General features: G+C 37.2%; 1 long non-coding RNA gene across 7 annotated transcripts in view; it reads right to left on the bottom strand.

The window, feature by feature from the left end:
• LOC143679389 (uncharacterized) overlaps positions 1–15,082 on the bottom strand; it is a 259,400-nt gene extending 244,318 nt beyond the window's left edge. For 6 of the 7 annotated variants that reach the window (XR_013173710.1, XR_013173707.1, XR_013173709.1 and 3 more), the window contains exon 1: positions 14,787–15,082. This is a non-coding gene — a long non-coding RNA (uncharacterized LOC143679389). Of the gene's footprint in view, positions 1–3,845; positions 3,897–14,786 lie in introns of those variants that run through there. The other variant, XR_013173706.1, reaches the window with a different exon arrangement.
• Positions 15,083–16,037: the final 955 nt, after the last annotated feature.

Below are 16,037 nucleotides of genomic sequence, written 5' to 3'. Positions count from 1 at the left end.
ATATACCAGAATATTAAGGTTAGCTATCATTGGGTGGTGGCAATTTTTTTCTGTCTTTCTCTATTTCTGAGCTATCTATATTGTGCATGCTTTTTTACAATGAATAACAAAATAAAATAAAATAATATTTTTAAACTAAAAGCCAGTACTAATAAAAATACTTAAAATCTATCATTGCCCTCCCCCCCCCATGTAGGACATGACATCTAGGGGTGAAGATCTCCCTAGTAGCATGGGAGATGACTCCCAGGGACAAGTCCAGCCCTGGCACTGTGAGATCAACAATTCTTTCCTGACAAAAAAAGGGAAAAGAAGTGTAACTAATGAAGTATCAATGGCAGAGAGAGTTCAAACAAAGTTAGGAGGCTACTCTGGAGGTCACACTTACATACGCTTCAGTTAGATATTGCTACCTATCATAACTTGCCAAATTCCAACCAAAACCATTCTAGCCAATCCTAAAGAACAACTAGGGCAATCTATAAGATTCTACAAAGGTTCCATGCACTAGGATAATTCTCCAAAACCTATAACCTCCAGGTGGGACCCTGGACCAGATAAGTCCTGAAACCTAGAGGGCCCAGCCTCTCCAGAACATCAGATAGTTCCATCTCCCTACCCCATATTCTTGACAGTCCCTTCCAACATGAAAAAGTTAGAATGGCCATAGCTCAAATGCCCCTAAAGAGTGGGATAGAAAGATTAAAGGTGATGGTGGAGTTATACAGAGAAGGGCTTAACAGATGAATATGATTGTTGAATTATTAAATTGGTATTTTTTTAGTCCCCATGTGGTAGTTAGATTCAGTTGTCAACTTGGCCAGGTGAGCTTTGTTGCTGTGGACATGAGCCAATGGTACATGAACCTCATCTGTTGCTGATTTACATCTACAGTTGGCTAGGAGGCATGCCTGCTGCAGTGAAGGACATTTGACTTAATTGGCTGGTGCTTAAATGAGAGATTGCAACGTAGCACAGCCTAAGCAGCGTGGCATTCCTCATCTCAGCACTCGCAGCTCAGCCCAGGCCTTGGGAGATGCAGAAAGGAAGTCACCTTGGGGAAAGTTGTTGAAACCCAGGGGCCTGGAGAGAAGGCCGGCAGAGACCATCCTGTGCCTTCCCACGTAAGAAAGAACCTCAGTGGAAAGTCAGCTGCCTTTCCTCTGAAGAACTAACAAAATAAATCCCCTTTTATTAAAAGCCAATCCATCTCTGGTGTGTTGCATTCCGGCAGCTAGCAAACTAGAACACCCCATTGTCCGAGAGCAGCTAAAAGTAAAAACCTAAAATTGTGGAATTGTAACCCATACCAAACTCTGAAGCGTATTCTACAACTAATTTTTCGTGCTGTGTTTTGAAATTTCTTTCTTTTTGTATATATGTCATTTTTCACAAAAAAGAAAAGGAAAAGTCAATTGTCGTAAAACATTTATTCCTTCTAGCCTCCTATGTTCTAGAGCAGCTAGAAGGGAAAATCTGAGCTGATGGTATGGTAGCCCATAACAAACTCTGGGATCTGCCCTGTAACTACTCGTTGAAGAGTGTTTTGAAAACTACTGCTTTTTTCTTTCTTTGCTTTGTATATATATTATAAAATAAAAGAAAGTTAAAAAAAATCTGAAGGTTTTTCTTCATACCTCAACAGCAAACAAATTTGTACAGTGATGCTAGGATGTCTGGAAGACTGTTAATATCATGTGTTGGTAACTCACTGCCTAATGTAATGGGGCTCCTGTGATTTTCTGGAAGAACATTACAAAAGCTACACAAAATTCCTTCCATCCATCAACACCAAAGCTTTGGTGACTACCAATGAGGCTTCACCCTCCTAATTCTCAGCCTTCTAAGGATGTTCTGTAGTTAAAGCGTCTTATTTTCATTTTTCTCACTAACAACTTGTGAGAAGAAACATTTGAAAATTCATCTATTTCAAAACTTTCTGATTTGCCATCCCCTGAATTATTACCACTATTTTTTATCTAAGAGTGGTTTCCCTGAAATTAGATTTTTTCAAATTTCATTTCATAAACACTGTAGTGCTTCCATAAATACTTGCTTTCATTTTAAAATACATTTGTATGATTATGAAGAAAACTCCTTCAAACTCAAAAAATACCAAAAATTTTTTAAAAAGAAAAAAGTCTCTCTTCTACCTCAGATTTCCCAGTCTACTTTCCAAAAAAAAAAAAAAAATGGTGTATCAATAGTTTGCTGTGTATCGTCGCAGGAATTTTTCATACATATGAGTGCATACAGATATATTTTTTGTTTTATCTCCCACACAAGAAGGTTTTATACACGTTGTTCTCTTTCCTGATCCTTTTACTTAATGATATATCATAGGGCAGGCCATAGTGGCTTAGCAGGCAGAGTTCTTGCCTGCCATGCCAGAGACCTGGGTTCGATTCCCGGTGCCTCCCCATGCAAAAAAGGAAAAAAAAAAATCTTGAAAGCCTTTCCAATCAAGGTATACAGATATATTCTTTTAAACAGCTACATATTAAAGTATATGCAGACTTTAAATTATCTAATTAATCCTATAGTTTTAGACATAGATTTTATTTTTGCTAGTATGTACAGTATTGCAATGAAAATCACTTTACATACATATTTTTGTCCATATATGGAAAAGGTTCTAAGACATGTAATTGGTGGGTCAAAGAATATAGAGAATTTTAATTTTTTTACTAAAATTGTCACATTTCTCCCCAAAATTTCTACAAATTTATGTTCACATAAATGATGCATTCTAGGGCCTATTTTCCCACATCCTGGCCAAAATTTGTGTTATCATCTTTTTTCAGATTTTCCAGTCTGAGAAGTGAGAAATGAGATTTCATTGATTAAACTGCATTTCCTTTAAAATATTTTAAAACTTTAATAGAAACGAAAACATGGTTAAAAAAAAAAAGTGCTAAATGCCAAATTTTAACATGCTAATTTATCCCACAAAAACCAACGAATGAAGTTTTTTCCCGCTATCTTTGTGCATCTATTTGAACTGGTAGATGTGTCATTGTTTACACTGGTCTTTGTCACAATACAGACTTTCAGATGCCTATTCCTGTACAAATGCACAGGCCAGTGCAACCATAGTGGCTCTGTACCAGGACCAACCAGGCTGGACAGGGGCCATGGGCATTGTGCACTCAGCCGCAAGGCTCAGCTCTATGGCATCATCACTGGTGCACCATGTTATGTAACAACATACTATAGAAGGTTTTAGTTCCTATTGTAAGATAGAATGGCTCCAATTCACCTGAATTACATTTATGATGGGCTTATACACTACTTCTATCACCTGTTTTATGTATTGAAGTGGTACCATGGGAATTCATTTAAAAAGAAAAAAACATTCTTAGTGCTTGTGATAGTAAAAATATTAAAACAACCTAAATATCCCTCAATAGCAAATAAATTAATTAGGTTTATTCACTAAATGTACTACTATTGAGACATGTAAAATAATAAGGTAGCTCCAAATATGAGAGAATAAATACATTTCCAACATCTATCCTTTAGAAAAGAAAGCAAAGGGTTAAACAGATTTATAGTATTCACTAGTGTGAGTGTGTGTTTTAAGTTGCATGTCTCTGGAAATACATACAAGACTCAATAGCTGTTTCTGATGAGGAAGATTGGAAGGCTGGGGGAATCGAGATGGGAGGGAGACTTACTTTCACTCTCTACCCTTTTATATAATTTTTCCCCAATATATCTTTAATTTTTAAAAATCCACTATTCACAGTGAAACTGCATTCTGCTTTTACAAGAACATTTAAAAACCATATTCTATAAAACAAATCAGAACAGAAATAAAAAGAACAAGTAGAGCTAAAACTCACAGTTCAGTCTGCTTCAAAACTGAAGTGGTAGCATTACAGGATATACCTCCTGTGAAGAAAGAGGTGACATCACCACCAAAGCAAACAGCACCCAAATAAAGTACGTATCTCAAGGAGTTCTGGCTCAGAAATGAAAAGCTAAGTTGCATGTCTACAGAAGGATACAAGTGTACCCATGAACACTTTGAATTGAAGTATCATATTTGTTTAGGCCATAAGTCAAGACCCTCACAAACAGGATGATGTGAAGTCCACAGTCTTGGGCTGATAGCTAGGCCCTAATTGCCTAGTGACCTACCTGTCCCTTTCTCTCCTAGGAAAGTGTGAAAGTTTCAGCAATGTCCAACTTATCAGAGGTCAAACATCTGACCATTCCAACCCTCAGGAACATATTTATAGAGAACAAAGGGGAAAATAGGCTTCTGAGAAGCAAACAGCTAAGTCCATGAGTTGGTAAGATAGGGTCGTGTTTAGGTGTTCACCCTAATATTACTGAGGATTAGAAACCAGATGCACCTCTAACAGTAGTAACTGACAGCACCAAGAAGAAACAGACATTATGCTTTAAAAGCTAGAAGGACTGTAAAAATATGTAGCCTAGGGATTTTTAACATAGGAGAAAACACACTTTAACCCCTGAAATATCATATTGTCCTAACAATTATAAATGATGTTCATGATGATGACCTCAAATCATAAAAAAAAATAGGTTAAACCACATTCAATCTTCTCTTTAAGAAGACAGGAAACTGCATTATTGTTTCTAACAATAATGGCTAATGTTCTTAAGGTTTACTTGTCAGCTAGCCAGAAAGGTCCTCTTCATGTTAGACTAATAAGATAAAACCGTCTGAGCTTCTCAACACTATTAGAGTTCTTTCTTACAACACAGCTATTCTAAATACCAAAGAATGCCACAGAAACCAGGCTTAGAGTACGTGATTTTAAGCCTACTTATGTAAGACTGGGAGAACTGCAGACCATAACACATCACCTTTGGTCATAAAAACACTCCTGGTCCCTAACGCAGTCCAGAGCTGTGGCACAGATACCCAAGGAAATCTACCTGGATTGACCCCTGCCCCTCTGGGGCTGAGCATGATTTTGTACACTTGTTTATAAAGCATTGAGTAGAAATTATCCATTAGTACTTTCTTCTAAAACTGAAAAATCAATTTTGGAATACAAAGAAAAGGAAATTTTTTTGGCTTCTGAAATGAATTCTTTTTTCCTCTTTATTTAATATTTGTTTTGCTAATTCTTTTGCGTCTCTGTTGATGGTATTTACTGTTCAGTTACTAATGTAGTTTTTGGTCTTTAAAGCTTTTAACCTTTCATCTTTGGTAATTCAAGTGGGTTTAAGAAATCCCTTTCGCTTTCCTGTGTCCAAAAATTGATCTTCAATCAAATACTCTTTCAAATGGTCCAGACACTTTGTTACCTGTGGTATATTCTGAATCATGTTTAGTGACCTTTCTAGAAGATCTAGTTAGTTGTTAAATTTTTTTCTTCCTTCTTCCGCTATTTAGTATTCCTTTCTTTTTCTCTCTCTTTCTTTCTGTCTTTCTGTCTGTCTTTCTCTAAATTTTTTCTCCTCCTTTTTAAAGGAAAGGTTATCTGTTAGGGGTAAGTGGGATAGGGATGGCTGGATGTAGATGTTGAATATTTTGTAGTCATAGCAAAAAGACAGACTTTAAGTAGTCATTTTCTTTTTGGTTAGTTGTTTTATTCTCTTTAAAATTATTTTGTTTACATCTAATTTTGAAAGCCTGCAATCAGGGTTTTTTAAATGGTTATTCACTTTTCTGAGTCACACAAGTATTCTTTGCTACAAATTGTGGGAAATTTTAACTGTGAGGTTATTTCTTTCATGGCAAATAGCTTCATCGAGAGACGTGATTCTCCTCTTAGCCTTCAAAAAATTCCAGTGTACCAAGACTGAATCCAATTTAAATTCCTTAGTATGACAAATTCTTCCTTGATGCAATAACATAACCCTATTTCTAATGATGTAGTGGGTGTGGAAACACATTATTACCATGTCTCCCCTTTACAAAAAAAAGTGTTTTCTAAAATATTGCAGCACATTTGCTCAAATACAGCATCCTTGGGTGTTTCTTTTGGGTTTTAATTATATCAATCTTTTTATAAAAAGATTTTGAGGTACAGCCTAGCACATTCCATTCACGCACTACAGTGATTAATTCCTATTACTGCTCAGTCACTTGTTACTTTATTTTTAGGGGCAAATTTATAGCAAGTCCTGGATCACATGTACAATGGTATTTGAAGTATCTGCAGCTGCTTACATAGCAGAAGTCCTAAGCTACATTCCTGTTGTGAATCATAGGTTTGTGCAGACAGTACCACAAGTAGCAAGAATAAAGCATTAGCTTTATGGAAATGTACAAAACACATTTGCTCCAAAGGGTTCCTAGTATGTAACACTGGGAGCATCCTTTAAGTGTCTTATCTTTTTCTGAAGATGCCACCTTAAAGAATGCTACTTAAATCTAGTCATGTGTTCTTAACTCGAGAACTTTTTGATAGTCCCAAAATTCTCTTATGAGTACATACATACAGAGATGTGCATCTATATCATATAGATATATATAAATGCATGTATGCATATATTTTAGAGATGACCTAACAGACTTCTCCCAGTTTTAAAATTCTATGGTACATTATTCTCCATCATACTTCACCATGGAACTGCCATTGGGTAATTTTGTGTTGAAGACATCCCATAAGGTGCTGCTATCTGTCACATGGTAATGGAGAATTTATCAAGGCCTTTCTGGTCAATTACCATAACCTGTTTTGCATCTATATTGACCCAACTCACAAAAGAAATCATTATAATTCACAATGTCCCAAAAGAAGGCTAAGCATTCAGATCCTGGAGTTAGACTGCCAGGGTATGAATCTGAACCACACTGTTTCTTAACAGGGTGACCTTGGGACAAATGCTTACATTTCTCTAAGTCTCAATTTTCTTTTATGCCTACCTCACAGGTTGGTATGGATGAAATGAAATAATGTATATATAAATGCATACAAGTTGGGGCCCTTCATTAAGTAGAGTGGAAAAAAAAGGCCATCATAGGAACAGGTGCACTGTGGAAATAAACATGTGTCTCTTCAAGTAGTACCCAGAAGAACACTTAAAATTCCTTAGTGATGGTATGATTTTTGAGGATGAAGTCTTCTCTAACAAAGGATAGGTTCCATCTCAAGGAGGAAAGGATAACCACCTCAGATGGAAGCTTGTCAAAATAGGGAAAAAAGTATTTATCCATACTCAATAGAGATTTCTTCATCAGCCAATTACCCCAATATTCAGAAGCTATAAAGGGAAAAGTTTAGGCCCCCAAACAAAAAATTATCACGTGACTCAATATAAAAGCATTTACAATGACTACAAAACATGCTTATAAGTTTACCTCAATTAACATAATATAAATTAATTGATCACAAAACCCCTGAGGGCAGGGAAATTTGTCAGTTTTTTTCACTGATGTCACATCAGTGCCTAGTACATAGTAGGTATTCAATACATTTATGCTGATTAAACCAATTGTGAAGTGGCTTAGAAAATATTCAGTGCCTGGTAAGGTAAATGATAAGAAAAATTCTAGAGTGTCTGATTTTGAACCTGGGTTTTGTGGATTAGGGACAAACAGGTGGAGAGGTAGAGGGGGTATTTTTTAAAAATAAGGAATGGCATATAGTGAAGCATAAAACGAGAATGAATAAATCTCCCCTTCATGAAAGGAAGGAATTTTCACTTGGGTTAACACTGTTCTAATTTAGTGTGATGAGCAATTATCAGAGTAAACATTTTTCTCCTCCCAAGGGAAGCAAGAAAGAAATAAAATCAATCCATAAGTAAATTAATACTTTTTTTTCAAATTCAACTCAGGATTCAATATGAGTTTGACCCTTGCTCATAAGAAGGGGATCATGAAATATGAAGGAGTTGGAAATGCCTAGCAATTAAAATAATATGATTTAAGATGGATTTAGGGTTGAGGCCATGAAAAGGAACTGGGGTTAGCAGAGCCCCATAAATTCTGCCAACCAAGTCAATCCAGGGCCACATCTTGTTAGGATCAAAAACAATTAAGATATTTATCTTATATAGATATTTGATCGAACTCAACTTTGTCATGATTTTGGGGTGTGTTGAAAAGGAGCTTTTCTTTTAGTTTCTTATTAACACTGGTTTTGAAATTCCCAAACTTGTCACATTTGAACTAAAAGGAAAAGGACGTGATATTTGAGTATCAGAAAAGAAAACATGAGCTCTATGTCCCTGAAAGCTATGGGAAGATGGAAGAGAGACTTAAAATAGGCAGATAACACTGCATGTTTACCGATACCTTCTCTGAAATCCCAGTACCAACCAATGGGGGGATTCATTGCACAGAATCTTGAGGCATTCTTACTATGCGAGAAAAGCAATGTTTTAAAGGAAAGGGAATAATTCATTTCAGGGAATAAATGAAAATGATAGGCTGAAAGTGGTATTGCTTTTATTTCTCCATAGGCAGAATTTGATATGTGGAATCCCTTTAAAATAAGAACCCCTGTGGATGAGTGAAAGCTAAGGCATAAAATTCCACACTACTCTTAATCCTAGGAAGCAGTTTGCATTGCCAGCCAAACCCAAGAAACTTGGAGATTTTGTACTTTCAAAATGGGCCAAAATTATTTCCATTTCTGGGCCATTTCAACTTTCTCTGCAATGGACTGATCCATGAGAGATTAATTCATTTATTTGACTCGTTCAAAAAAGTAATGGATTTGCATGAAAACTAATGTTTTTCAAGGCAAGGACAACCCAATCCTGGACCTTTGCACAGACTAAAAATGTCACACCATTGTCATTGCTCTCTTTTTTGTCCAGAGGCAAAACCTGAAACTGGTGGGTCCTTCATTTACACATGCCCCTGCCAAGCCCTAAAAAGCACCTGGTAATGGTTCACATGTGTTTTTGTGGAAACTGCAAAAGCAAAGTATTTTAATTGCAATTAAATGGTAGGTTGAGCAGATTATATATTTAGTTTGGATTGGTGGGTATATTTATTTGGTTTGCAGTCACTTTCCTCCTTGCATAGAAAAAATGCCCCTAACATTTATTGTACTTAACTGCCCCATGATAGGACACAAAGGGACAGGACCAAATGTTGTTTGATCTAGAAAAGTGCAAAGGTGTCCTATGTTGTTCTAAATTGTGGGTAGCAGAGAAAAAGCAAGGTTGAGAAGGAGCCAAAGATAGTCTGTGAAATTTTTCTAGTCATCAGGCACACAAAATTGTAAAGGGAGGATTGAATTTTCATTGGCATTGAGTGAAAAGAGGTGTCTTGTCAAGAATTCACTAAAGAGAGAGACAGAGAGAGAGAGAACACACAAGTACAATTATACTCTCACCATACATGTTTTTTCTCTTTTTTGATAGGACTTGCACAAAAGAATTTAACAGAATTCCTGGATTTATAGGATCCAACACTGAAGCACTAAGGTAATTTATTTTATATCCCATTAACAACAAAAAGTATATTTTGATCAAACATGTTAGAGTAAAGACTGGCTTATCTTTCCTGTGTCTCTATAGAAAATACTACAAGAGAACCATCATTTGAAGAGGTGATCAAAGAATATGAAGCTAATGTAATACAGTATGTCAGTTAATAATAATGTTGTATTTCTAAATTTTGTGGCTTCTGTGATAGTAAGATTTTATAAAAAGTTATTTTCTCATTCACAATATTCACTTTTGAAACTAAGTTTGTGTTTTTAATTTTTGTTTTTCTTAAAGAGGGGTCTAAAAATATATACCTTTTATACTCCCACAAAAATCAATCTGGGCTGTATAGTTTATTTCAAAGGAAATTATGTTTGTAAGGAAATGGTTTGTGTTTACATATATCTGACCCTTTCTTTTCTTTCACAGGACGCTCATCCAGAGAAGGTGCTCATCAGTTTCAAACTCTTAGTATAACCTCCTAATGGCCCTCCTGACCTCAGACTCCACTCTTTTGAGTTCAGTCCATCCTGCAATCCCCACTCACTGTGTTCACAAAAGGTGCCACTGTGAACGCAGAACACACGCAAGAACAGAGAGAAAGAGCCCTAGAATAGAAGCCAGAAATGCTCCCTGGCAGCCTGCACACTACTACACCCTGCCCTTAAGGCAGGTCCCAGAATCATCTTCCCCTCTAAAGTAGGAAGTTCTAGGAACCACTTTGGATACATCTTTTGTCTTCAGAATCTACCCCAGTGCTTTGTCCCCAAGTGCGGTATCAGTCTGGTATATCTACTTCATGCATTTTTTAAAATACATGTAAAATCATAAATGCTCATATACCCTTTTTTTTTTTTTAAAGAGTCAGGGGAAAGCGTGCACCCCCCCCAACCCAAACACAAATTATGCAGTCGAGTATCCCCCACATGGGGAGATTACAGGTCTTGTGTGCAATGGATCAGCCTCAGCCTGGGAAGACCACCTTCAAAATCATGGTATTTCCCCTGCTATGAAATGAAAACATACATGTTCATATTCTTTTCACAATTGAATTTTGCTATACACACTGTCCTGAAATTTCCTAGCTGCTATTTGAAGTCTGCTACATTTTGCAATTCAGCCTGGCTCAAGGTTTCTATCTGGTCAAAGAGAAAGGAACCCTAGAGCCCCTCCTGCCGGCTGGCCATCAGGAGCAGTTGTTTTTGGTCACGAAGAGGACTTTCCTAGAGCAGTTCTGACCTCCCGCCAGCGATGGCCCCACTGCTGCTCATCCTGCAACAGCTGTTTAGCATTGGCCGTCACCCAGACTTCTGCCCTTGTCGATACGGCAGGATCATGCTAGGAGGAAAAGAGCTTCACTGCAGGCAGACAGGCAATGTAAGGAAATGCCTGAGTATTTAAGGAGAGTAGCAGGGAGAAGAGAAGTGACCAAGAAGGAAGAAGGAAAAAAAGTTTTTCAAAAAAGGATGGGAAATGACTGTGTCTATGCAAATATTACTTGCAAAAGTAAAAATGTGAACAAGTAATTCTTTTTCAAAACTATGTATAAGGCTGAATTCTCCACAGAGGTAATAGCAACATGTGCGTGTGCTTACACATACAGTTTCTCTCTTCATGGCTAGAGGTAAATTTTGCTCTAAGAGCTATAACATGAAAGAGCAATTAGTATATTCATGAATTCTTATATTTACCCTCTAATTCCAAAGGCTGCTTATTTGTTTTGCTAATAGACTCAGACCTTGATTACAGGTTATTGATGGACGTTAAAAGCTGTCTTGAATTTCACAAGTCTTAAAGTGTTAGCTGAGGAAATTCAAGGCAACCAGGGCTTTCAAATGCTAACATTTCCAATAAAGGCCGGAGGCTTTACTTAGATTAACTAACAATTAGATCCTATAATTCAAGAGTAAATAGAAGGAGAGTTCACTAATTTGTTAATTGCCCCACTCAGCAACCGACAATATCTTTTCAAACTTAAGTCTATTAGATACATTATTTTAAATGTTTGGGACTCATCAAGCAAAGACCTGTCTAAATACTGAAAACAATACTGAAAAACTAGAAGAAACTAGCTTTTTTTTTCTTTTCCAGAAAAGCAAGCTCTTGACCTTGCTAGCAAAATCCTTTTTAGAGATATATTTATTCCTAAAATTGATTCTCTTAAAATCTTACTGAGCCTCTGAAACTTACAGCAATGCGCATTTATGATCCAGGATCAATGATATTGATAAAAAAATAGCAATAACTAGAGAGAATGTAGTTTACATTCTTTGAACTCCATTGTTACTTTGCTTGACTCTCTTTCAATTTGACATTTTAACAACTTGGAGAAATATAGATTATAGAGGTTAGGCCGAAACAGCAAATGTTTTCCCAACTAATCCCCTGAGAATTAAACTATTTAATTTTGGTGTACAGAAAAAGTGATAAATTACCTAGGATTATACCTCAAAGGTGGCAACCCTGTACAAATAGGTTGCAAAATGATTGTGAGAGAGTAAATCTGAACTGCAAATATGTAAGATCATTTAGTCATTGACCTTTCTTATATGTTAGGAAAGCTATGTAGGTTCAAATGCCCATTTCAAACCTTTACTTTGCGATGGTGAATCAATTCATGCCAAAGCAGGATGAAATCTGATGAAAAAAAAATCAAATTATTCCAAAGATTTGGCCAAAGGTTACCAGTTAGATATATGAGTATCTATGTTAAATATTATTCATCTGATGACAGGAAACAACTTTAATCTCTGTTTATTATATATAAACCATTGTATCCAAGGACCAAAGATATAAAAATCTCAAGGCTGAAAGCACATCTAGTGAACAGCCATGGTAAACTATTTCTTTAATAGACTTCCTAGTTAAACACAATAAAACTCAGACGCCCATTTGCATTTGATTTCTTCGCCGCAGCACTCAAGACCAGCAGAATTCCACAGTACAACCAACGACCAGTATCTTGTTATTCTCACCTTAAAGAGTGTATAGCATGCATTATATTACCTTTAGAAATCCACTACAAAGCCCAGTAGTATATCCTCTTATTATTGCAATATACAGATTTATTTAAGAAGAGGAGGAGGAGGAGGAGGAAAAGAAGGAGAAAGACCCACCCACATTTTTCTGTCCTTAGCGCTGAATTTAGAATGCAGGCTGCCTCTCCACGAGCTTCCACTCATGAGAAAAGAGTCGCATCTCAATGTATAAGTCTTCTCCCTGTATATATTCATCAGTTCTGCCATCTTTGGCACCAAGTCAGCCCATAACTATTGTTGTTATTTTAAAGAGTACTGTTTATGGAATGTAACACATAATTCTCTTAAAGCTAATTATCTGCACAATTGAAATCATTTTATTAAGAATATTAAGTCTCCAGTTTTAAAAATGCTGAGATGTCTGATTGCAGGTTTAACCTTCACAGGTGATGTTAAACTGCAAACTCTCCTTTTTATCACCCTCAAGGTACATGGTCTGATAAATTTCTGAATTCGTTAAACCATACTATGTCTTTAATTTTCCCACAATTAAGTTGTAAAATAATCACCATGATCATTAAGCGTCCATATAATACTTTATACATGCAATGTGTTTTGCAATCATTTATTTTGCAAAGTACATTGTTCTGTAAATCAAGTTTTATCATGTCCTATGTTAGTCCAAGAACCATGTTCTACATGGTCAGATTAACAGGTGCTTTATCAATTTTAGAGGCAAAGGTTGTTGTTTATTCAATGTGCCTATCCATTATTTGCCTGTCTTTTTGACCTTTGTGCAGTCTAAACACATGCTGTCCTTATTTAATTAGGAGCCAGAAGAATCCTAGAGTAGAACAAGAGTTGTCTTTTCAAGGTATCGGTCAGATGGCAGTGGGCAGCCTAAATAAGGTCTGAGATCTATCGCCAGTTAGGGCACTCAAGTTTCACTAACTTCTCTGCTAGAAATTGGTCAGTTATTATAAAAGCATGAAATAAATCCAAGCGACTATAGCAGTACTCTGTGTTGGACTGATATCTACAGGGGAGGTGCTGATATTTTCAGGTTATGTACACTCTATAGATGAAAAAAAAAAACCACCCAAACCTCTCCCTTTTTTGATCCAAAGGCATATATCACTAAATCTTTTAAAGGAAAGGGGGAGCAAATCAATTAATTCATTCTAATTGTCTCTCACATCTACAGATCTTGGCCACTACCACTGTATGGGTCTCCGACTAAATTTGCTTTTGCTTTGGGCTTACACCCCTTCTCCATTAGATCCTCCAAAGAGAGTAAGGCAGATAGGCCCTTTCCCAGACCACCCTGCCTAGCCAGGTAACAATGTAGCTACTGCAGGGTCAGGTGGGTAAGGAACAAAAGCAAGAACGCTATCTAACACATTGTTCCCCTGTACCAAGATAGAAGGCTCTGACAGACTGGGGACTTTGCAACAAGTGCACACCAGAACCCCTTCTCCCCTTCTGCGCAGTCTCTCTCTCAGGCATCCCCTATCTCCATGGGAAGATGAAAGTATGTGGAGACTCCAAGTCCAATTGAGTCTTCCCACCCAAGAAAGCTGCAGTTGATTTCCTTACTAAACAACCTAAGATGTAGATATACCTCACCAAGGGGAACAATGTTTTTCTTGGAAAAAGTCCAGTCTGATGTCATATTGAGGTAAGGATATTTCTCCCATTAACCTGACTTTGGCCCCTTTCTATAAAAGTAAGCTGCATTAACTTAAGAAGATTAGGTACTTTCCTATCTCTGGCCTCCCCCCAAACAGTTCCTTATGGCAGATAAATAAATAGACAGGTAGTAGATGGGCAGGTAGTAGACAAACAGACATCTATTTTTTTCTGACTATCTGTTGGGAAACAGTCTTTCTCTATCCTTATCTCAATCCGTGGGTTTTGTTTGGTAGACCACTGATAGATCCAGTAGGTCTCTCTCGCCTCTCCACGGAGATTTCAGGTACAAATGTCTGAACTACCAGGACCATCTTCCAGAATGAGCAAAAAATCTACTAGAATGAAGTCAACACAAGGGAAACCATAGATGAATGATGGGGGGGGGGGGGTAGAAAAAAAGCAGATAATTGTTAGAATCTCTGGATCTAGCTGTTACAAGAAGGTTACATATTCCCTTTTCTGCAATACCTACTCTGAGTGTAAGTTTTCTGACTCACAGTTTAATTTTGTGCTTTATCTGTATTTCCTTTCCCTGATTTTTTTTTACCTACTTAAATAAAACTTGTGATAAAAACAAGTTATATATCAACATTATTGAATGTCTAGGGAGATTATAGAAGTAAGTGATTCAGTGGATGACTCCATCCTTCTGGTCCCTTCTTCCCATGATGGGAATGCAGTAGCCCTCTGAACTCGTTTCTATCACAGCACTTTTCATTTTCAGTCTAGCAATTGTGCACTTACCTGCTTCATCTCCAAAGAGTTGGTTTCTAGGGCAGTGATCAGGTCTTCTTCAGTTTTACAATCAAGAACCCAGCACTATTCCTGACCCAACTGTTATTACTTGTTATGGGTGTGTTGACTCTACATCTTAGAGGCACTCAGGTAGTTATAATCGCTTTGGAAAAACAAGAAACACATGAGGAAGGACATGTGACCCTTTCAAAGCAACACAGCTTCTTTGCCAAAATTAACAATTCTAGTACTTATGAGAATTGGAGTAAAAGAGAAAAACTGGTGAGTAGAATTATCTTCATTCCTCTCCACTACTGCCTAGACCAGCACCTTTCAATAGAAATATAATGTGAGGCTCATATGCAATTTAAATATTCTAACAGGCACATTTTTTAATAGAAAAAGGAAACAGGTGAAATTAATTATATTTTATTAACCCAACATATCCAAAATATTATCATTTCAAGATGTAATCAATATAAAAATTATTGAGCTATTTTACATTCTTTATTTGCACTAAGTCTTTGAAATTGGGATGTGTATTTTTCACCACAGCACATCTCCACTTAGATTAACCACATTTCAAATGCTCAATAGGCACATGTGGCTAGGAACTACCATATTGTAGAACACAGGTCTATACCATTTAAATTCCTAGGATATGCATGATCGAAGAGGCTGTGCCTTGATGACCCCAAGGGACTGACCTTGAGTGGCATGCCTCCAATATTCTTGCTTCTACTGCTCTGTGGAGACCCGGAGCCACATCCGATGAGATACAGATGCCCCCACCTCCCCTCCCCATAGGTGCCGACAGAGGGGGCATCACATAGGATCTGGGTGGGAACAAGTGCAGCCTATCCCTCCTGTATTCCCTCCAGCAACTCTAAAATCCCATGAGGTGAAGGGGCTGAAAGATGAGTGAGAGAGATGCCTATAATTCACAAATTCTAGGTCAATTCAAGAGTAAGCTAAAAGAAAAACGCGATATTTTATTGATGCTATCATCTGAAACTCTCAATGGCAAAGTTTTTCCAGTTTCCTTCAACATCCAGATCAGCATTAACCCTCACACAGTAGCAGAAGAGAAGCAGCTGTATACCTGCACACTTTGATAGCAAACTAAGGAACCAAAAGCAGGCTGGGAACCAAGCTGTGCTTGCTTCTGCCAATCTTTGAGGGTGGAACTCCACCCCATTTAAAAGGGCCCTGGCTCTCCTCCTTGGTCAACTATATCCCATCAGCCTGTCTCAAAAGCAA

The sequence above is a fragment of the Tamandua tetradactyla genome, chromosome 4 (genome assembly GCF_023851605.1).
Source record: "Tamandua tetradactyla isolate mTamTet1 chromosome 4, mTamTet1.pri, whole genome shotgun sequence".
Taxonomy (NCBI): domain Eukaryota; kingdom Metazoa; phylum Chordata; class Mammalia; order Pilosa; family Myrmecophagidae; genus Tamandua; species Tamandua tetradactyla.
Note: the sequence above shows the minus strand (reverse complement) of the source record. Positions and strands in the feature narration are given on the sequence as shown.